This window comes from Rhincodon typus, chromosome 19, assembly GCF_021869965.1.
Source record: "Rhincodon typus isolate 14 chromosome 19, sRhiTyp1.1, whole genome shotgun sequence".
NCBI classification, from domain to species: domain Eukaryota; kingdom Metazoa; phylum Chordata; class Chondrichthyes; order Orectolobiformes; family Rhincodontidae; genus Rhincodon; species Rhincodon typus.
Genome location: NC_063350.1, coordinates 35959524 through 35982322, shown reverse-complemented (window position 1 = coordinate 35982322; position 22799 = coordinate 35959524). Strand labels below are relative to the sequence as shown.

General features: G+C 38.5%; 1 pseudogene; it reads left to right on the top strand.

Moving 5' to 3' along the window:
• The first annotated feature begins 14112 nt into the window (after positions 1 to 14112).
• LOC125485511 overlaps positions 14113 to 22799 on the top strand; it is a 31795-nt pseudogene continuing 23108 nt past the window's right edge.

Below are 22799 nucleotides of genomic sequence, written 5' to 3'. Positions count from 1 at the left end.
CATTTTATGTATGAAAGGCTTGAAAATTTTGTGTATATGACTGTAAGTATACCCCAGCAAGTGCAATGCCTAAAGGTTGTGGCACTTCTCCCTCCAAAGTCTCATGGCCAATGTATAAAACTGATGTGACACTTGTTTACATTTTGGAGTTTAAATTCAAAAGCCTCTGAAAACAGGCATGGAGATTGTGATGTGTGATTAACGCACATTGAATATATAGCATGCAGCATGCTACCTACTCTGCTTAGTACTACAGAGCTCCTACAGAGCATTTCAGTTAGTAGAGATGTTATTTTGGCACATGACTAGTCAGTTCTAACACATTTCATACTACAGTATGGCTCCAAATTTGAGAATCTTACTACTGGGTAACTCACCTTCTAATTCCCCGAAGTCTGGACACTATCTGTAAGACATGAGTCAGGTGTGTGATTAAATACTCTCTATTTGCCTTGATCAGTGCAGCTCCAACAGCATTCAAGAAACTTGACACCATCTGAGTCAAGCAGCCCTCTTGACTGATACACTATCCACCACCTTCCACAATCTGTCACTCCCTTATTAATGTACATTTTTGTCTAGTATAGTGTCTAGTCTGGTGTATTCTTCTAGTGTATTCCAACTCCACCCACATTTATGCTCACTGGTGTGTAGCTCCAAGTCATCATCAATAAGTTATTCTAGAAGCTCTCACACAACAGACGGAAATGTATTGAAGGTGATTCTGAGGTAGTTTACTGTATTGATACCTGAAATGAATGATTCATCTTATGAGGAAAGGCTAAACTTGACTTCACTAGAATTTAGAAGGGAGACACGTGAGGATGGTTCTGAAGTTAATGAGAGCAAATTAATTTGAAAAGGCAGGCAAGAGCAAGTCAGAGAATGAGGTAACTCCAAAGAATTAAACTGCACTTATTTCAATACAAGGGGTCTTACAGATAAGGCAGAAGAACTCAGGACATGTATGGGAACATGGGACTAGGAAATAATAACTATTACAGAAATGTGGCTGAGGGTAGGACAGGACTGACAGTTCAATGTTCTGGGGTTTAGATGTTATACGAAGGATAGAAAGGGAAACAAGAGAGGAGGGGAAGTGGTGATTTTGATTAGGGAAAACATACTGAGGAATTGTCCAGTGAAGATATATGGATGGAATTCAGAAATAAAAAGGAGATGACCACCTTGATGGGATTGTATTATAGTCAGTGGGAATCTGAGGAGCAAATATGCAGAGAGATCTCAGATATATGTAAGAATAATAAAGATGTAATAGTAGGAGATTTTAACTTTTCAAACATAGACTAGGACTGCTATAGCGTTAAGGGCTTGGATGGTGAGGAATTTGTTAAATATGTTCAAGAAAATTTTCTTTATCAATATTTAGATATACCTATTAGAGAAAGAACAAAATGTCTCCTTCTTTTGGGAAATAAGACAGGGCAAGTGAGTGAAGTGTTAGTGGGAGAGCACTTTGGGACTAGTGTTCATAATTCTATTAGCTTTAAAATAGTTATGAAAAAGAATAGGCCTTGTATATGATATAGAGTTCTTAATTGGAGTAGGGCAAATTTTGACTTTATGAGACAGGATCTTTCAAAAGTTGATTCGGTAGTCTGTTCACAGGTAAAGGGATGACTGGCAAGTGGAACGCTTTCAAAATTGAGACAACAAAAGTTCAAAGACATTATGTTCCTGCTCGAGTGAAGGGTAAGGCTGGTAAGAATAGGGAACATTGGATGAATAAAGATATTGAGGAACATTTTAGGTATAAACAACTGGGATCAAGTGAATCTCTTGAAGTGTATAAGATGTGTAGGGGCATTCTTAACAGAGAAATCAGGAGGGCAAAGAGGGGATTTAAAATAGCAAAACAACACTTTTCAGTATATCGTGGTACATGTGACAATAATAAATGAAACAAAATGACATCAAAGAACCTGGACCCAGTATTGGACCAGCTAGCTTGACTCACCAATAAACAACTGGATAAAGGAGTCCTAGCTAGGCAGATGAAGGGAAGGTTTTAGAACTATTAAAAGGTTATGGGACAGCAAATAGACTGGTCAGCTCATTGTGAAGGGCCCAGTTGAAAACAAAAGTTGCCCACTCAGATCCTACCATCCAGCAACTGCTCCGTAGCCTCGCTGGTTACAGCACTTCAGGTACACATCGAGGTATATTTTAGATGAGCTGAAGAACTCTACCTCCACACCAAACCAGGTAATGAATTTCAGATTTAGAAACAGAAATTGCTGGAGAAACTTAGCATGTCTGTGGACAGAAAGCAGAGTGAATGTTACAGGTTAAGACCCACAGATACTGCCAGACCTCCTGGATTTCTCCAGCAATTTCTAGGTTTTTTTTTGATTTCCAGCATCCACTGTTCTTTGTTTTATTTTGATGAATTCCAGATGTCTAACTCCCTCTGAATCGAAAAGATTTCTTCATGTCCTATCTAATCCTTTTGCCTACCAACTTAAATATGTGCTCCTGGTAATTGATTTCTCTGCTGAAGAAACAGGTCTTTCCCGTCCACTCTCTCTTGGCCCTCACAATTTTGTACAGTTCAATTAAGTCACTCCTCAGTCTTCTTTGTTCTAAGGAAAACGATCCTAGCCTATCCAGTCTTTCCTCATAACTTCAATTTGCAAGCTCTGACAACATTTTTGTAAATCCTGTCTATACTCTCTCCAGAACAATTGTGTCCTACCTAAAATGTGCACACAAATTCTATCTTGACCCAATCAACATTTTAGACAGTTCCAGCATAACATTCTTGCTTTTGTATTCTATACATTGTCCATAAAGAAAAGCCTTCCATATGCTTTCTTTAACACCTTATCAACTCATTCTGCCACCGTCAAGGACTTGTAGAAGTGTACTTCAAGGTTTGATGAATAATTTACCCCTCTAAGTATATTCTTCCATTTGTTGCGTCTTCCATAATTTTCTCTTTTCAAAATGCTTTACACCAAACTTCTCCAAGTTGAATTCCATTTGCCACTTTTCCACCCACTCAATAAAAAGCATTGATACTATTCTGGATTTATCAGGTATCTTTTTCAATATCAACTATACAATCAATTTTTGTGTCATTTTTCAATTATGCCTCCAACATTTATGTCCAAATAATTTATATATACATCAAACAGCAAGAAACCCAACTCTGAGCTCTTTGGAATGCCACAGAAACAGTTTTTCAAGTGAAAAATATCCATCAACCATTACCCCTTGTTTTCTATTCCTAAGTCAATCTTGGGTCTAATTCACCATTTCCCCCTGTATCCCATGGGCCTTTGCTTTTCTGAACATTCTACTATATAGAACTTTGTCAAATGTCATTGAAATTCATGTGGATTACATCCACTGCAATGTTCTCATCAATCCTCCTTGTTACTTCCTCACAAATTCCATTAAACTAATAAGATATGACATTCCCTTACCAAAAGCATGCTGACATTTTCTGATTAATCTGTGCCTAAGTAATGCTTTATGCCGTCTCTCAGAACTGATTTTCATAAGTTGCCCACTGCTGAAATCAAACTGACAAGCCTACAGTTATTTTGCCTTTCTCTCACACATTCTACAGTAGGTAAACAGAAACCATACATTGGATACAAATTGCTCAAAGTAGCTTGATTTGAAAATCTTTGAACGTCATGATGGGTTCCCAGAAGTGTCAGATACCTAACTAGCAATAAAGTGTGTGAATTTATGGCATTTAAAATGGTAGGTGTGGTAACTTTTGACATTTAGCATTTGTTAAATTTTATGATACAGGCAATGTACGTACACATATACACTCACCTTGGTTTCCCAGAGTTAAGAACAGTAATTGTCTGATTCACTGTGTAAGCCTCACTAGTTCTGTTATTTGGTCTTTGTTACAAGTTCCTTGCATCACCACTGAACATGGGAATTCATCGTATATTATTATGCTTTTCAGCAGTAAGTGTTGTATATCTTGAACTTTTGTGGTTTCTTTATGTTTAACCCAAATAATTGATCCATTACTAATAATGCTAATTGATATCAAAATAATATCAGTTTATGTTGGCAGATTTATATATGTTGGATTCAGATGTTTGATTCTTAAGAGTCTCGTTTGTCTCCCAGCTATTCACAAAGGGATGGTAGGTTAACAGTGTTGATAGAAAGTATCATGTTACAGAAAACAGACGAATTTCACAAAAATGTAAATTAACTGGCAACTTATTGCACACTTGAATAAAATTATGTGACGGTGTGAAAGCTGGATTCTTTCCCATGCACTCCAGAGGTGTGTATTAACATCTCTGAGCAGGTTGATTAGAAAAATAGGTTAAATAAAAAGAAAACTGGAATCTCAGTTCTACTCAGTGACTGGTGTCTGCTCCCAGGCAAACATATATCTTCTGGGACAAGGTTCATGTTTTTGATTGTACTGTTCTTTACTGTGATATCCATTTTCACTGCAGCTTCCTTTCTGGATGTATTTTCTGTTGAACTGTCTCCTGGACCAGCTCTCTTTGGCTGGAGAGTCAAGAACTAAGTATTGTAGTTTTTGGATAAGTGGTCAGTCATTAAAGAATGTGATGCACGTGGAGAGATGTCTTCAAAGTATTGTGATTTCTGGGAACTCTATGCCAGAGACCTGTTCAGTCAGTGTGTACAGATTTTTGAGATAATCAAGGGATATAATGAAAATTATGAGGAGCCAAGATTCTAGTGAGAATGAGGAGCTTAAAGAAATCAGTTTAATTGAAGAACTAGTATGATAGAAATGAATGGGACTAAACGGTAACAAATCCAATGGATCCCAGAACCTGCACAGTTGGGTTTGAAACGAAGTAGATGCAAAGACAATTTTGATTTTCTAAATTCTTTATGTTCTAGGAAGGGAGCAAACATAGGCCTACTATCTTTAAAAAAAGGGGGAAAATAAAAGATGAGATCAGCCAATGATGACCGTGAATTCATTGTCGATTGTCGGAAAAACCCATCTGGTTCACGAATGTCCTTTAGGGAAGGAAACTCCCATCCTTACCTGGTCTGGCCTAAATGTGACTCCAGATCCACAGCAATGTGGTTGACTACTAACTGCCCTCTGGGCAATTAGGAACGGGCAATAAATGTTGCCTGGCCAGCAACACCGTCATCCTATGAATGGGTGAAAAAAAGCAGCTGATGGAATTTAAATCGAAAACTATTCATTGATCGTTGTGAAAACCCAGCTGATATACTATTGCTTTGTTGGGAAGGAAAAATGTCGGCTTGGCTGAAATATAACTGCAGTTTCACAGCAACATCCTCTAAAATGACCTCTCAATCTCCTTGGTTCAAAAGCAATTAGGAATGGGCAAAAAATGGTAGTTCTGAGGAAGGGTCACCGGACCCGAAACATTAACTCTGTTTTCTCCTCCACAACTGCTGCCAGACCTGCTGAGCTTTTCCAGCAACTTTGTTTTTGTTCCAAAAAATGGTAGACTGGTCAATGGCATCCAAATTCCATAAAAGAAAATGCGAGAATATTTTACTGTGATTAATCAGATTTGTGAACGTCAAGAATGATTAACGTAAGGGAAATCAGCTGTCAGAGTTTTGTTCAGAATGCAACTAATAGGATGGATAAGGGTAACAGTTTCCTTTGTATTTGAATTTTGAAAAACAATTCAGTCAATTGCTTCACAACAGATTACTCTGAGTTTGAGCTAATAAAGCTTGGATTGAAGTTTGGTGAATGAATAGAAAGCAGAAACATAGAAATCGGACATTTTCAAGTTGACAAATTATAACTATTGGAGTACTGCAAAGATGAGTACTGGGGCTTCAGGTATTTACAAATTATAGTAATCACTTAGATAATCACTTGGAATGAGAATATCACATCCACTTTTAATTAGATACAAAATTAAGTGGCAAGGTAAACAGTGAAGAAGCAGCAGAAAAGCTACAGACAGACATAAACAGGTTAACTGAGTGGGCAAGAACAAAACAAATTGTGGCACAATGCAATGTTATCTCCTTTTGTAGGGTGGTATGCAGCTAAAGGGTAGGTGAGGTGGTAGCATGGTAGGGTGCCAGCCGGATAGGCGAGCAGGGTGGTGGTAATGTAGTGTGGTGATTTGTAGGGTGATTACAGCTCTTTTGGATGGTTTGAGATTCCAGGTAATTGCTCATCAGAAAGCTTAACTTACTAGTTTATTACCAGTTAGTCAGATAAGTCAGGACTTCTGCAGGGTCTTGACTTGCATCTCCAGTCCACGCTATTGCAATGATTATCTTCCCATTGGGAGATCTGAGCAAATGAGTAAATTTTAGATAGAGGCCCATTGATTTTGAACACTGAAGGAATTAAATGACATAGGGGTAATGCAGGATGGTGGATTTGAGCTGGAAGGTGGGTTATTATCTCGTTGAATGTTAGATCATGCTTAAAGGATCAAATAACCTATTCGAGCTCGTATTATCTGGCTTCATGTTTCTCTATGGGGACAGTGCAGTGCAGTGATGTTGATGTAAACCATGAAAACATAATAATAGGAGAAATGATTGACCTTAGGCCTCTCATGTTTGCTCCACCACTCAATACAGTGAACTCCACTTTCTTATCGATTCACTGTATCCCTTGATTCAGGTTTGGATAGATTGCAGAGCTAGGACTGAATGCCTTATGGGCATTTTGCTAGTGTTGTTGGGAAGGCATTAAACTAATTTGGCTGGATGGGATAAATAGGAGACAATTTTAGAAAATAACTCCAGGGTTTAGAAAATAATTAGACAAACAGATGGTAATAGCTGAGAATTGTAAATTAATCAAGAAATTCAGAACATGGGAGAAAGTAATGATGTCTTAAGCATGGATGCTGTACCTGACTGTCAACACATGAACTATAGTAAACAAGATTGGAGAGTTACATTTTCAGATTGTCATGTGGAAATATGATGTTGCAGTGATAAGAGAATTGTCTCAAGGCAGGGCAAGACTGTGTGTTAAATATTCCTGGGTAAAAGGTATTCAGGAAAGATAGCAAGGGAAGGAAAGGAGTAGGCATGGCAGTGTTAGATAAAGAATACATTGAAGTGCTGGAGAAAGAGGATGTCTTTGAGGGTTTAAGAACAGAATCAATTTGGCTAGAACAGATAGGGTGCAATTCCATTGCCCAGTGTACTGTATAGACAAGTAAGTGATGGGAAGGATACGGAGGAACAAATCTGCAAGGAAAGTACAGAGACATGCCAATATTATGGGGTAGTTATAATAAGGGACTTTAATTATCTAAATATAGACTGGGACATAGTAAGGGCTGGTGAGTGTAAATGTTTCAAAATTATGTTCAGGAGAATTTATTATAGCAGTATATATCCAATCTAATAAGAAATAATGCACTGTTGGACTTGGTTCTTGAAAAAAATGTAGGCCAAGTAGGTCAAGTATCAGTGGGGGAACATTTAGGAAACAGTGATCATTATATAGTAAGATGATGGCAGAGAATGACAATGGTCAATCCAGAGTTAGAAAAATAAATTGGTGGAGAGCCAACTTCAGTGGAGTAAGAACAGAACTGTGCCAGACTGGAATGAAAGGTTGTTGAGAACAACTGCAACTGAACAATAGACTATCATCAAAGAGAAGATGGTTTGAATACTCTTAATGTATATTCATCCAAAAAAGAAAAGATAGGACAAACATATCCAGAAGTTCCTCAATGACAAAGAAAATATAAATTAAGATAAAGAAGACAAAGTGATCTTATGACAGATGTCAAGTAGAAAATACAATTGAGAACCGAGAGAAATACAAAAGTTTCAGGGGGGAGCTAAAGTAAAATATGTCAGTGAATCAAATAGGAATTATGAGAAAAGATTGTCAGCCAACATAAAGGGGTGTCCCAAATTCTTCTTTGGCAATATAAATAATAAAAAAGAATGGTAAAAGTAGAACCAATTAGGAACCTAAGAGGAGATTTACAAATGAGTCAGGGGCATGATTGAAGCATTAAGAACACTAGATGAGGAGCTTCTGTCACTCATAGGGTTCAAATCAGTAAGGAAGGTAATAGAATGGTGGTACTTAAAGTCGAGAAGACACCACACTGGATGAGATACACCCAAGTATACTGAAATAAGTAAGACTGAAAATTGCAGGTGTACTGATCATAATCTTTCAGTCTTCCCTTGACATAGGGGAGGTGACAGAAGATTGGAGAATTGCATACACCATGCTCTTGTTCAAGAAAGTATGTAAGAATCATTAATTCCAGATTTAAACTCTGCGGTGGGGAAGCTTCCAGAAAAAATTATTTGAGATAGAATGAGTAGTCACCTCGAAAAAAGTAGATTGATTATAAACAGCCAGCAGGGATTTCTTAAGGGAAAATCACACTTAATCAATTTGCTAGAACTTTTTGAAGAAGTAAACAGAAAGAGTTCATGTTGGTAATGTTGTTGATATGCTGTACATTAGATATATTGCTGCATTAGATATATTGCCGCATAACACACTTGTCAGAAAAGTCACATCTAATGGTATAAAAAGGCCAAGAGCAATTTGGATAAAAATTCACTGAAACAGAAAATGATAGTCAATAATTTTGTTTTGGAATGGAGGAAGGTTTGTAATGGAGTTCCTCAGCAGTCAGCATTGGAGTCCTTGCTTTTCCTGATAAATATTAAAGATCTAAATCTTGGTGAGCAGAGCTCTATTTCAAAGTTTACAAACAATATGAAACTTAGAAGCATTATAAATTGTGAAGAGTACAATGTAGAACTTCAACAGGACATAGACAGGTTGGTGGAGTGGCAATTAGGTGGCAAACAATGTTCGACGCCAAGAATTTTGAGGTGATGTGTTTTGGTAAGAAGAACCTGAACAGGCAATACAAAAAGGGAGTAAAATTCTAAATGGAGAGGAAAAGTAGAGGAACCTTGGTGTATAAATACACCAATAATACTAGCAAGGGAAACAATGACAACACTACTTGAACAAGAACACGACCCCAGTGAAACCATCTCCAAGGACAACATGCTGAAACTATTGGACCTATGCCTGACCACCCACTGCACTTTCAACAGCCAAACGTACGAGCAAATCAACGGGACACCCATGGGATCACCTATCTCCGGACTCATAGCAGAAGATTTACAATTATGATTCCAGGAATGGGAAAATTCAGTGATGAGGATAGATTGGAGAAGTTCGAACAGTTGTCCTTCTAGAGAAAAAGGCTCAGAAAAGTTTCCAAAATCATGAAGAACCTAAATAGAGTAAATGGGGATTAACTGTTTACACACATAAGAAGTTCAAGAATGAGAGGGTACAGATTTAAAGTAATTTGCAAAAGATGCAAATGTGGTGTTATAAAACAAAAATTACTGAGTTGTTCTGGTCTGGAATGCACTGCTTGGAAGTATGATGAAGATAGGTTCCATTGAAGTTTTCAAGAGGGCAATGGCTAATTATTTAACTAGGAACAATGTGCAAGAGGATGGGAAAAAAAAGGAGAGTGACATTTAGTCATGATGTCTATCTGAAGAGCTGGTGCAGCTAGGATGGGCTGACTAGCCTCCTTTTGCACTGTAACACTTCTACAATTCTGTAATACTGACTCAAATAAAGATGGCCATAAATGTCAGAGATCAGCCACCACTACTATAAGAAATCTCAAATGTACTTACTCTATAAATCTGCCTTGTCCTTGCCATCTTCAACTACTTCATTAATAATTTTCTCTCGATAAAGTCTTAAGGAAGTTGTTATTCACTGACATGACCCACAACTCCATTGTTCAATGAAGTAGCTAAATAACATCGAAACCGGAGCTGACAAGTGACAGATGATACTTATATATCAGTGTCTGGTCAGAATCACGTTCTTTGTTCTTCAATAGCAAGATGATTAGCGATCCTGACTAGAAAGATTTTGCAGTATCCTCTTTGATCATGAGTTAAGATCAGAATGAGGCTGGGTACTACAGACTTGGTCATATATCTCTGTTCCTTCATTGTTGTTGAACAACAAAACTCCAATTCCATATTTAACAACAATGTGAAAACACCATGACCATATGAATTCATCTTTCAAAGGAAAAGTTCATTACCACTTTTAAAGGACAAATATGGTTGGCATTATATAGCCTTTCTGCAGCTACCCACAGATAAAGTGTAAACATATTTCAACAATTGCTATGACATTTTTATATTGGAGTTTGCATTTAAAATGTACACTATAATGTCCAGCAGTAAAATTAAATAAAGCAACATTATTGGTGACATTTTCAATTATGATTTTTGCAAACTTGTCATGAACTGTTTGGTACATAATCAAGAAAACCTTAATGAAGTAAAGAATGGGATACATCCAGTCGTCCAATCAATCATTCAGAATGCCAGGGTATGTATTACTTTCATATTCTTACTGCATTTCAATAATTTTTATTTTGTTTTATTTAATAAATCATGGAATAAGTCCAATTTCACTGTTCCAGATATACACTCATAGTTATAGCTAGTCATAATTTCTGATGTCCTTTGTTGTCTTAAAGTCCAAGAATCTTTATGCCCTATCTTCTTTTTTTGCTTAGACTTAATTGTGCCCACAAGAATGATGGACTTTCATTTTACTCCCATGACTTGTTCTGGTGTCATTGGACTGTTGCATTCTTTGGCAGCCAATAGCAGGCTTAACATGGCTGTCGCTTGCTTTTGTTGCTGGTGTAAAGTGCACCACAAACAAGATTCACTGCAGCAACTTGCATTTAACAGTCCTTTAACAGTCCCTCCTGAAACTGTGAACTCTACCACCTTCAAATATAAGGACAGTGGAAACCCAGGACACTATTACCTGCAAGCTTTCCTCTTGGTGACACACTGTATTGACTTGAAAGTAGATGGGCTGGATTTTCACGGGGGCCAGGAGATTCCATGTAGGAGTGAAAATAGATGTACGGACCTAATTCTGGGATTTCCAATATCATTCCTGAAATTCCTGATTTTTGACAGTGTATTTAAGGATGCTTTGGGTTGCAAACCCACAACTGATGCTTTTAACCTGGTCAGCTCCAACATAGGGATTGGCACATCTCTGTAATTTTTTGTTGGGTCAACTTTTCAAAGAATTTGGTTCACAGAATTCCAGGGGTGTCAGGAATCATTGTTCTGATGATGGGAGCCTTTTGAAAGGTAAGTTTTGTTGAAATGTCTCTCATTCCAAACTACATCTTTTCATTGACGCTAATTACCCTTCATATCACCCAGGTCAAGTTAAGGTATTTCCAGGCCTATTCAAAGATGAGGCACTGTTTCCAATAAACCTTATAATGTCAATAGAATGTGTGTTAAAAAAGTCATTAGTTCACAACAAAATGCTTTTAATTCAGTTTAGTAGATGTGTCGATCATTCAAACCATTTGAAATATCTATAGCAGAAACTGAAAGTACTTGAAATTTATTTATCTTCTGTAAATAAATATTATGTAATGACAGAATGGAAGAGCTTTAATCAGGCAATGTTCTTTTTTTCTGGGTTGCAACTGTTTCAACACTTTAATAGATGAATGGACTATCAGCAAGCCATCATTATGCTTTCTTGGGCAGCCCTATATCATCATGGCTACACTGTCCTTGTATCAAAAACCTGAAGACTCCCTCCTAACTGCAGTGTGGATTAGCTCACAGCAGATGGATCGCAGAAGTTCAAAAGGGCAACGCATGATCATTTTCTCAAGAACATTTAGATAATAGGGAGTTCTCCTATAACGCATGTTCCGTCAATGCAAATTGATGACAAAACGATTGACGAATAGGGGAGTGGTATTTGTAAAATGCAAACTTTGTGTTGGCTATAACGCGATCTCCACAATGTTTAGTATTAGAGGAACTGCAACAACAAATCAGAAACACAACTGCATGAGAATATAAGAACATAATGTTCCTATTGTATTATTTCAAAAAGTTACATCAAGATCACTACACACAAGCCTGGATAATTTGACTGTCATGTAAAAAATTTTGACCTTTCAAATTCACAATTGATTGGAATACCAGTCAGATTGATAAAAATAATGAAATTAAGCCTCAGTACAAATTGGGCAATAGGTTTCCCAAAGAGCAATCACGAGAAAACAGCTTGAGGAAATAAATGATCGTCAATGTCCAGTTGAAGAGGGATGGTGACAACGTAGTGTAATTGCACATTGGGTAGTTTTGCTGGTGACTGGGAGATGCTGCTGGTGAGCAGCTGATGTGATTGCCAGTGACTAAATGTTGTTGATGTTTCTGACAGGTAAATGGTGTTACCCATGAATACATTTAGCTGTTGGCATCAGGGTGATGTTGTTGGCATTTGTCTTGATATTGTTTCTAATTGGGCTTTGCTGTTGCTAATGTTTGTAAAGGGGTTTGTGATTGGGATTTGCTCCAATGACTGAGTGATGCTGCTGGAGATTAGACCATTACTCTCAGTGACTGTTTTTGCTGTGGGGTTTAATGCTGCTGAATGGTGTTGGTGTTGAGCACTGGGTGATATTATTCCAGGAAATGCTTCATACTGCTGGTGTCCTTGTGATTCTGTTGGTAGCTGGATGCTGTTGGTGACCATAGGTGTTATTTTGCTGTCGAAAGGATGCTGTCTATGGTAGTTCAGACTTACTGCTGATAGGTGATTAATGCTGCTGGTGGTAGCAGAATGTGGCTGAGGGTTTGCTATTCGTGATCATGATGATAAGGGTCATTGAACTTTGTGGACGGATTTACAATGTGTTGTTGGTGTGTGAAGAGGAATCTGTGAATCTGTAAATCTGCTCATTACTGTCTGCTTCTTCAAATCGCGATGTTCTTAGTTGTAAACTGATCTCTGGCACTTTATTGATTGTCTCACTTCTATTGAATTAATAATGCTACTTGCAACTGGAAGAAGCAAGTGCTGAAGACTGGATGAAGCTAATGCTGATGACTGGCACCAACACTTGTAGGAGAGTGGTGAGGGAGAATTTTGAGTGAATTTTTTTGGTGGTCTGCCCCAACACTTTTTTTCCCACAGGTCCCGTTATATATATAGCGTGATTTTCTATTACGTGATGTTGTGCTGGAATGCAACTATCGAGTTACAGCAGAATCCCCTGTAGGTAATAAATGCAGGCCTGCCAGAGGTGCTTACATCCCAATTAAATGAATGAATTTTTTTCTTTTAAAGGTGAAGTTACCCAGGAATTCAGGAAGGTTGTCTATAATTTGCAATCCACTAGTGCAGATTTCGTTGAAAGTAGCCAGTGCATTAATTTCAGGATGGCAATTCATTAACATGACTATAATGTCTGATTTTAATACATTAAAGAGAAATTGGAAGTTCTAGTTAACAGTTAAAAAATTGACTGATCAGCATTTCACATTTTAAATAATTTACTTTAGCAAATTACAAAAGCAGCTACTGACTGATCACTATTTTCCTTTGTAAACAATTAATTTTGTAAATAACAGGAGAGCAAAACTTGAGTCAGTCAAATTAGAGGGTCGTACCTAGCACAAATAGAGATGGTCATGTTTGTTTGAAGTCATCACAATTTCAGAACATCTTGCAGGAGTTCCTCAGGCCTGGGCCCAACCATCTTCAGTTGTTTCATCAATGAACTTCCTTCTGTCCTAAGAGTAGACACAGAGATGTTCGCTGATAATTGCACCATGTCCTGCATCATTCACAATTCCTCACTGTGTTGATTGTTGTCCTGGTGTTCCATCTAACTATCATTATCTGGGTACGTTATTTCATGTTTGCTGTGCACAATTGACTTTTGTACAGTTTTTATACATTTCCCTTAGTTGGCTCACCATTGCTCCCTGTACATAGTTAAACTAATATATGTAGTTGACAGCAATATTTAGACACAGCCTCTGCCTCATGCGCAACAGTGCACAGAGTTGTGACCTGTGGTCATGTGAAAGCATCTTGGTAATGGCTTATTAGTGATAATTGGTAATGTTGCACTCTTAAAGAAACATCACTACAAAGATAATAAGAAAATATGTACCACTTCAGAATGGGAAATAGCAGTCTTGCATGACTGGTCAAGAGACCACAGCATGGGTCTTGGGGAAAGGCACTGGTAGGAACATAAGTCATCTTGAAAGAGAATGGCGGGCTCATGCTCCATAGCACTACTGCCAATCAGTAATCCTAGTAATCAGTTAGAAGACAGATTGCTGAAACGCAACAAGGACATGGAATCTCAAATGGTCAGAGATCTGCACGCAAAATGGGATCAATCTCAACCTAATGACACCATGAATGGATTTTGCAATCTCTGTTTAAATTTCCACTGCAGCATTGGAATATTATAGAGCTTTTCATTGTGCTTCAGAAGAAGCTGAGACAATGGCTATTAAAGGCTTTCATTTTTACATTTCTCAATGTAGCCATCAGCTGGCCACCATTTCCACAGAAGAAAGCATGTGGTCCATGCCCTTTGTCATGATTTCTGCCATGTTGGAGACAGGCTTCTTCATACATCTTCACAGTGACAAGGAGACTGTCTGGCAGGTCTGCTGATGCACCAAAAATCTTGTGCATGTACATCAGCCTTCTCCTGTTGGCATCTCCATCAAAGGTCTATAGATTGCCCTCTGCCTTATCTGTCTCTTGCAGAGCTTCTCTTCTGTGCTCCATCTAATCCATTTCTTGGTCAGTTCACAGACAAGAGGTGCTGCAACACCTGAAAGAACTTCGGATGCTGTAAATCAGAAACAAAAACAGAAGCTGCTGGAAAAGCTCAGCAGGTCTGGCAACATCTGTGAAGAGAAGTCAGAGTTAACGTTTCGGGTCACTGTCTCAGCTTCTTCTGAGGAAGTGTCACTGGACCCGAAATGTTAACTCGGATTGCTCTTCACAGACGCTGCCAGACCTGCCATGCTTTTCCAGCAACTTCTGTTTTCATTGCATTGCAACAACTGACTTTGCACACGAGTCAGTTATTCATCTGCCCTTCTTCTTTGCTGGCATTACCATCTGCCAAAATTCTAGAACAGTCCTTCCCACAGACTGAGCCTCAGTAAAAAAGAGTTAAAAGTACATCCCTTATAATTGCTGAGCTGTCCTTTAAATACGTTTGGGTTTAGGGTCCATATTTCAGCACAATGGCACCCAGCAGGATCCGCCACCCTGCTACCCTGCTTCCATCGTGTACTCCCTACCGAGAATGAATTGGACTATCTCCTCACAAGATGTCAATAGATTGAGTTGGTGCTAAGTATTCAACAAATCCTAGCTTCAAGCTTTAGTCAATCTTTCCTTACAAGATGAATAGAAAGGTTGATATGAGAGCGGTTTGAAAAAAGGCAAGTCAATCCTGTGTATCTACACACTAACTCCCACAGTGGATCAGGACATATGAAGGAGTTATCAGAAGGAACAGCTTTCAGGGTGTTAGGAAAGGTTAGTGCAAAGGGAAGTACAATAAAGTCTTCCCTACAAAGTACCAGAAGACTCTAGAGGCGTTTTAATACATTGATTGGTAACTCAACGACGGGCAGCACAGGGCTGAAAACCATTTCTAATGCTCTTCTGCATAGGATATTTATGCCCCAACATATTATAATGTTTTAATACAATTCATGAGACTACTGGCGTATTATTTAAATGTTGGACTTTCAAAATTCAGACCCCATTCATAATCATACTCAAGCACAGTGGATTTTCTTTTGCATAGCCGCATGTTATCTTGTGTTTGTATCTGTCACTGGTATTGTAGCTATAGACTGAAGATCTAGGTTACCTACCAGACAGTCCAGATTCAATTCAATTCAATTCAATTCAATTTGATCATCACTTAGCTTTTTTTTTGTGAAGTGCCCAAGTTTCATCAGTAGGTACTATGAAGCTGGTGTGAATGAAACAATCAATGCTAGGTATTGGGTGATGTGCTAGAATTCATCACATCTGTCAGAAGGGACATTAGTCCAACTTGTGATTGAGCAGCCCTGATGACAGCTAAGGAATGCCTCTCTCCCTACAAAAAGGAATACTTCTAGTAGAGGATAGCAGCTACAAAATGCAAAAGGAAAAATACATGAAAACAATATCAAACAAAAATCATTAAAAATGCATTGCAGGACCTGAGATTGGGAAATTCAAAGGAATTGAAACCACATCAACTATGACGTTGCAAATGAGCATGGGTTCTAGCCACATTTGAAATTACAGAAGAAGATGAAGGTCCATTCCCTAAATTTGCCCAGGTAAGTAATACAATTGGAAATGGAATTAATGATAAACTATTGTCAGATCTGCCTGAATATTCCATTGTGAGGAAACATCTGACCAACCCCACAATCAAAATTGAGTGTTAGAGAGAGAAATTCTCAAGAATTTAGAAAATATTTGAAAGTATGCACCATTAAAACTAATAAAAATCAACACAATCTTGAAATCGTGTTTTAAGTTGCAATTTACTAAACATTATCCATTCATGTGTTCCTAGTAGAAAATTCAAACATGGTGGTTAACAGTACCACAGGATTTTCTGTCTAATAATTCCAATTATTTTAATGGAACTTTACTAAACAAAGTCCACTCACAAACCAACACACCCCATCCCCTTTCTCATGCAATATAAATTATTGTTTTCTTTGAAACATGGCATTCTTTCATCTGAGGAGGTAGTGATGTAGTGTTAGTGTCACTGGCTAGTAATCTAGAACCTCAGGTTATTCTTATGGGGACATGGGTTCAAATTCCACTATAGCAGCTGGTGAAATTTAATTTCAATAAAACAAACAAAATAAAAAGCTGACCTAATGGTGACCGTGTACTCACTGTCGATTGTCTTAAAAACCCACCTGATTCGCTCATATCCTTTAGGAAGGGAAATCTACCATCCTTACCTGGTTTGGCCTACATGTAACTACAAACCTACAGCAAAGTTATTGGCTCCTAACTGCCCTTTGGGCAATTAAAGATGGGCAAAAAATGTTTGTCCATTCTAGTGATGCCCACATTGGCTAAACAAATAAAAAAACTGACCTGATGAATGCAAGACAAAAAGCTTCAACAGCATATCGCTCTTCATAGCAATACTCAGGAAGTACTCATCCAAACTATCAAATTGCCATAACAAATTTCAAAAATTCTTTGTCTGTGTGATTGGAGTGCAATGCTGAAACTACAAGTCAGACAATCCTGTTATAGGTATTTAAAAATAAATAGTTAAAGCTAATGCTTAAATTATTATCTGACCATACTGCTTTATGAAATATACATGGGTACCATGTTAGTGACGTGTCTAAGCACAATATTAATGTTTACTCTTGAGCATTAGAATGCACGCAGTTATCTGTGCAGAGGCTGTCACTGATGACACCAACCCCAACCCCTGACCTCCCAGATTCCTCCTAATTTTCAGGGGCTATACATTATCTGGTTATTATAGAGTTGTTCCATTTTCTAGCTTCAAAATGACAAAACACAAAATTATTCATTGTGGTATAAAATTATGGGTCCTGGAGTTGATCAAGATCCGGAACGTGGCTTATTTGAAATAAACAAGAACAATGGAAACTTGTACGTTAATCGTAATGTCGATCGGGAAACAACCTCAATATTTAAGGTAAGCATTTTTGTTTTCCACTTAATATTTAAATTCATTTAAGATTTCTCTAAAATTGGTTCTCATTAGACACTTGGAATTTCTGTATAGATCTGTAGCTGTTCAGTGTCTTTTTGAAATAAGAAATTACTTGAAATGGGAAACAATTTGAAATACAAACATACAAGTTAGGAGTAGGAGTAGGTCACTCAATCCCTTATACCCTTGCCATTTGCTAAGATCATGACTGATATTATTGTAATCTCAACATTCTCAAATACTCCAGTAAGTTTTCATGAAATTTCTTACCAAGAATTTATTTACATCTGTTATAAAAATCATCGGAATCTTCTCCACCCCACTGTTTAAAGAAGAGAATTCCAAGGATTCACCACCTCCGAGAGAAAATACTTTGCCTTGTCCCTGTCTTAAATGGGTGACCCATTGTTTAAACCATGAGCCCTTGTTCTAGACTCTTGCCCAAGAGTAAACATCCTCCAAAAATATGAACATACGAAATATAAGCAGATTTAGCCTATTTCATCCCTCTGACCTTCTCCACCATTTGATAAGATTATGGCTTATCTGACTGCATTTCAAATACCACATTCCCATCTACTTGCAATTATGTTTGGTTTTTTCGCCTTACAGGAATCATTTTTGTTTTTGCCTTGAAAATATTCATGGCTGATCCACCACTGCTATCTAATGTAAAAAGTCCACACACCCCTCAGACAGACATTTTAAAAGGCATTGTCAAGAGAGTTCTTGAATATATACAACCATCTTTGTATATCTCTGAAGCACACAGCCCAACACAAGTTGTTAGTCTGTGTACACCTGGAATTTGTAAGTCTCCTCCCAAATCTGTTTCCCAACAAGTAGAAAACAAAAACAATTGTGAACAAAGTAAAGACCTGCAATCTAGTTTGACTTCTGCATAATGCCAGACTTTATAAGATCAAACCAAACCTCAGCAAAAATGAATATTCTTTTTATCACAAATCCATGAATTGCTATTTTCAGTTGTATTTATTACCACTATCAGTTACACTTTGGAACTACTGATTGTGGTAATTCATTTAAAAGAAAAGGTTTTACTTACACTTTAATACATCAGGCAATTTGAGACTTGACAACTTCTTATTATGTTGTAGCAGTTGCCATTCTGTTTACTCAGAATCTATGCAACAATTTCCTCTATGCTCTATTTATAACAACAGTAGCGCTATTCATATATTCATTTTTGAGATTGTTCCGTATAGTAGGAACTCTAGCCTAGAAAGTGTAATCAACAATTTGTATTTGTTTAGTACCTTTAACTTAGGAGCATATCCTAAAGTGGATCAGTGGAGCATAATAAGACAAAAGCTAACACTCAATCAAAGAGGAAATGATATATATTTCACAATTCTGGGAGCTTTTCAGCACCTGATGAAATTGGCATTTTTCATGTCTCATCACAAACCGTAGAATTTCAGCAGCTTCAGCATCTATATGCAGCATGTTTGCCAATTCCAATCAGCTCCAAACATCTTTAAGAAAACTAGTCAAATGAATAGATATCCTGTGGGTGTCCAGGCAGAACACTATGAAACATGAATAAGGATCCCTCTAATGGCTGCAAATTTGTACCAGAGAGCATTTTGCAATTTGAAGGTATACTTTTTCTACCATAATACTTAAAGAGAGGTTTTGTGATTTTGTTACATTTTATTACTATCTGTTAAGTTTATTATTTCCATCATATTGTTTTGAATGGTTGCATTCTAAAATCCCAATATTTGTATGCTTACATTCAGTTAACAGTTGATGCTTTGCAAAAACGCACTGGAAATATTTTGGACTCATCACTGATTTATCAGATCAAAGTAAAAGATATCAATGACAATCCCCCTGTGTTCTCCAATGATATTTACCATGTCCAGGTTTCGGAGTCCACTGCTCCAGGTAAATAGTTCCTCTAAACTATTTTTATTTAAATTCAGGATTATTGAGGTGAAGAAAAATATCATGACAAATGGGCCAGTAGGTGGAATCTGTACCATGATAACCATGGTAACCCATGTCCTTTGATGTACCGTGTTTTCGCACCCTTATAGGCGGAATTGCTTCCCTTCACAATTATTATTCTCTCTGCATCCCAGCATGCCCCTCCAATCTGCACAAGCATCTTCCCCAGCTGCCCTATAGCAGCAGTTGCCCCTGACAACCCACTGTGCCATTCAGTGAGCAGATCCCAGGACAGTCCATTGCCCATCTCCCTGACCAATATGGGTGGATAGCCCAAACTGATGAGCAACTGGACCCCTAACAGATCTCTCTGCAGGTCCCCAATTGACTTACTGCTAATCTCCAGACTGGATGGAATGGATCTGCAGGACTGACCACGGCCCATTGCAGTTATACAGAATCCCTAACATGGAGGCCCCAAGCGGCTGATTGACTGTGTCCAAGCCCGTAGACTGAGATCTGAAAATGTCCTTGACTGAATGTGGTGGGATCCCCAACTGATGACAACACCTTGACATGAGTGAGGACTACTCCCCTCAGACTTTGAGGCCTGGTCATTCGGCTGAAGGACGTTTAGTGCGTTTACTGCATACACTGCTAGCACGTATAGAAGATGTGACATTGAAATAGCATGGTTCCTAACAGTAATATGTCCACACCCATTACTGATTACATCTGACAACCACGACAACCTGCCTGGCTATGTGTTTGTGCTAAAACAGCAAGGTGATTACAGAAGTGCTGTGAATGTTTAAATTCTGAGTGAAACAGTGAGTGAATGCTGAGAGAGCAACTGAGGAGCCCAGTGATGCACCCTGGTCAAACCAATGAGATGGGTGACTGTGCCTGCCTACAAAATGCAAATGCCTGACATCAGCATTCCAATGAAAGGTATTAGCGCACTCCAAAGTGCAATATTGAAGTGGACAACTGCATTCTAAGTGAGTCAGAGTTGAGTTTTGAGGAATGGTGAGGCTGGTGAGTGTGCAATGCCCATCTATGGACAGGGAATGTAGGTGGTTGCTGTCCATGGAGTGTGCCCTATAAGGTTGGAGGTTGCTGTCCTGGGTGCCCTGAGGTACAATCAGTGAGCTGTAGCTGCTAGGTAACTGGTCTGATAATCAGTTTGGGAATTGTACGACCTAGTTTCTCTCCAGTGCCCTTGAGAGTAGACACAGTGGACGGAATTTTGTAAGTGTTTGAGTGATGTGGTTTTTGCAAGATTTGTAGCAGCATCAGATAAAAAGTCATGCAAGGCCTATCTCGACATCAGGAGAATCTCACTCCATCTTGCATGCTTTTGCCAAGAGATGAGCCAGGTTTTTCACTAGACGTGTTGTCAATCAAGGAATTAAAGCTTATTAAATACTTTATTATGGCACAACTCACCTCACTGATATTCAGCTTCCTATCTTACCAAACTTGCTGAACAAGTTAGACATTGAGAAATCTCAACATGGAAATTAGAGCAGTTACCTGGCAACTTCAGCTCCCTGCTGGCTGCAGAAAGCCTCAACATTATCAGGGCACAATCTATGGACACCAGTCACATGGGCCTCTCATTCCCAAACATTGGCAACTGTCATTTAGCAACTGCTCACAACCATGCATGACAAAAGAGAGAAAGGGTGTTGCAGTCAATGGTTACAAGTGGTAGGCAATGAGTGAGATTGACTGAAGGTTGACTATCAGTGCTGCAGTAGAATGCAGAATGGTGTGGGACTTGGTTGTGGGACATGGATGTCTCAACATCCCCGAAGGAGCAGTCCCAGTCTTCTGCTACACAATCAAAGATTCTGTCCTTGCAGAGGCTTAGCAGTGTAATTTCGGGCATAACTATATTCATTCTGGCCCTTTCTGCCCCATTGTGGGCTATCTTCTCCTGGAATGAGAGAAAGGATGGATTGAGTGAGGTGAAAGTAAGTTGCTGTTAGCTCTGGTGCGGGTGGTGGGAAGATAGTGAGGTGTTCTGAGGGAGTGAGAGGCAGTACAGAGGCCATGCTTGGTTAGTGGCATGATGTCTTGGCAAGTGGGTGAAGGAATAGGGGTAATAGTGACAGTGGTACGGCATGAGTTTTGGGAGGTGGATGTAATAGCAAGGATAGAATGAGTGTGAAGTAGCAGAGGGAAAGAGTGTGGCACTTATCCTGGTGGAAGTGGTGGTCATTAACCTTTTTAGGGCACTGCTAGTCATTGCTGTGCACGGTTGAGATGATACTGACCCAAGTGGTGATCAAGCTGCCAGGATCTGGTGGCATGTTCTCCTCTGTTGTATCTCTGGGAAGATGGCTCCCTTTCTTTGTACCACCCCCTCGACGAGGCCTCCATTTTTCTATTGGAGAATCACGTTGCTAACATCCCCTTATCTGACATCTTCCAACTCCATCCTTGACTGAGCAAGGTGGGTTCAGAATGCCAGTGGTTGTCCAGATGGACAGCAGCCTTTCAAATATTGCATGGATGCCAGAGATGATGGTCTTTCAGTGGGATATCTGGTGAGCGGCAAGTCATTTGGCGAATGGCATCTGATAAATTGTGAGTAGAATTGGATGTGAGGAATGCCAAGGGCCCGGGTGCCCAGATAATGAGGCATGCTTGGCTAACAATCTCACTGGAACTTGTGGCAACAGTCCATCAAAAAAATTCATGCAACTCGCACTTGGCCAAAAAAACCTAGCCAATAAAGTTCCAGCACTGAATATAAATTAATCAAGATTAGATACTTATGCATGCAAACAGTGCACGCAAGTAAGTGCGTTCAAATAAGCATTTCACTGCTCCTGATGAAATTCAGATCTCATAGTTCAATGTTGGTTGAAGAATCAAAATCTTTTCTCTCAAAGTCGAAAATCTAATGTTTTCAATCTTGCCATATTTTCCCAACTAACTCATTATTTCCCCCATATTTCAGGGGCTGGAAAAATTTTGAGCTTTGGATCAGTTTCCAATAATTTACATAAAAAGGATTTGAAAATATTTTTTATTTAATATTACTACTTTATCAAGGTTTGCTAAGCTATTTTTTGTGCTTGAATTTGCTTCCTTACTTTCCTTAATGTAACGTCTCTTTTCTCATTCATTATGCAGTTAGTTGGAAAGCTTACTAATGGCTACTGCCTACAGAGTGTAAATTGACCATGCCTCTGTCACATTTTCTTGGCAACAAGCTTTTTCTAAACATTTTTTCCCCACAAATTTATACTTCTTAGAGGGGCAGAACTTTTCACA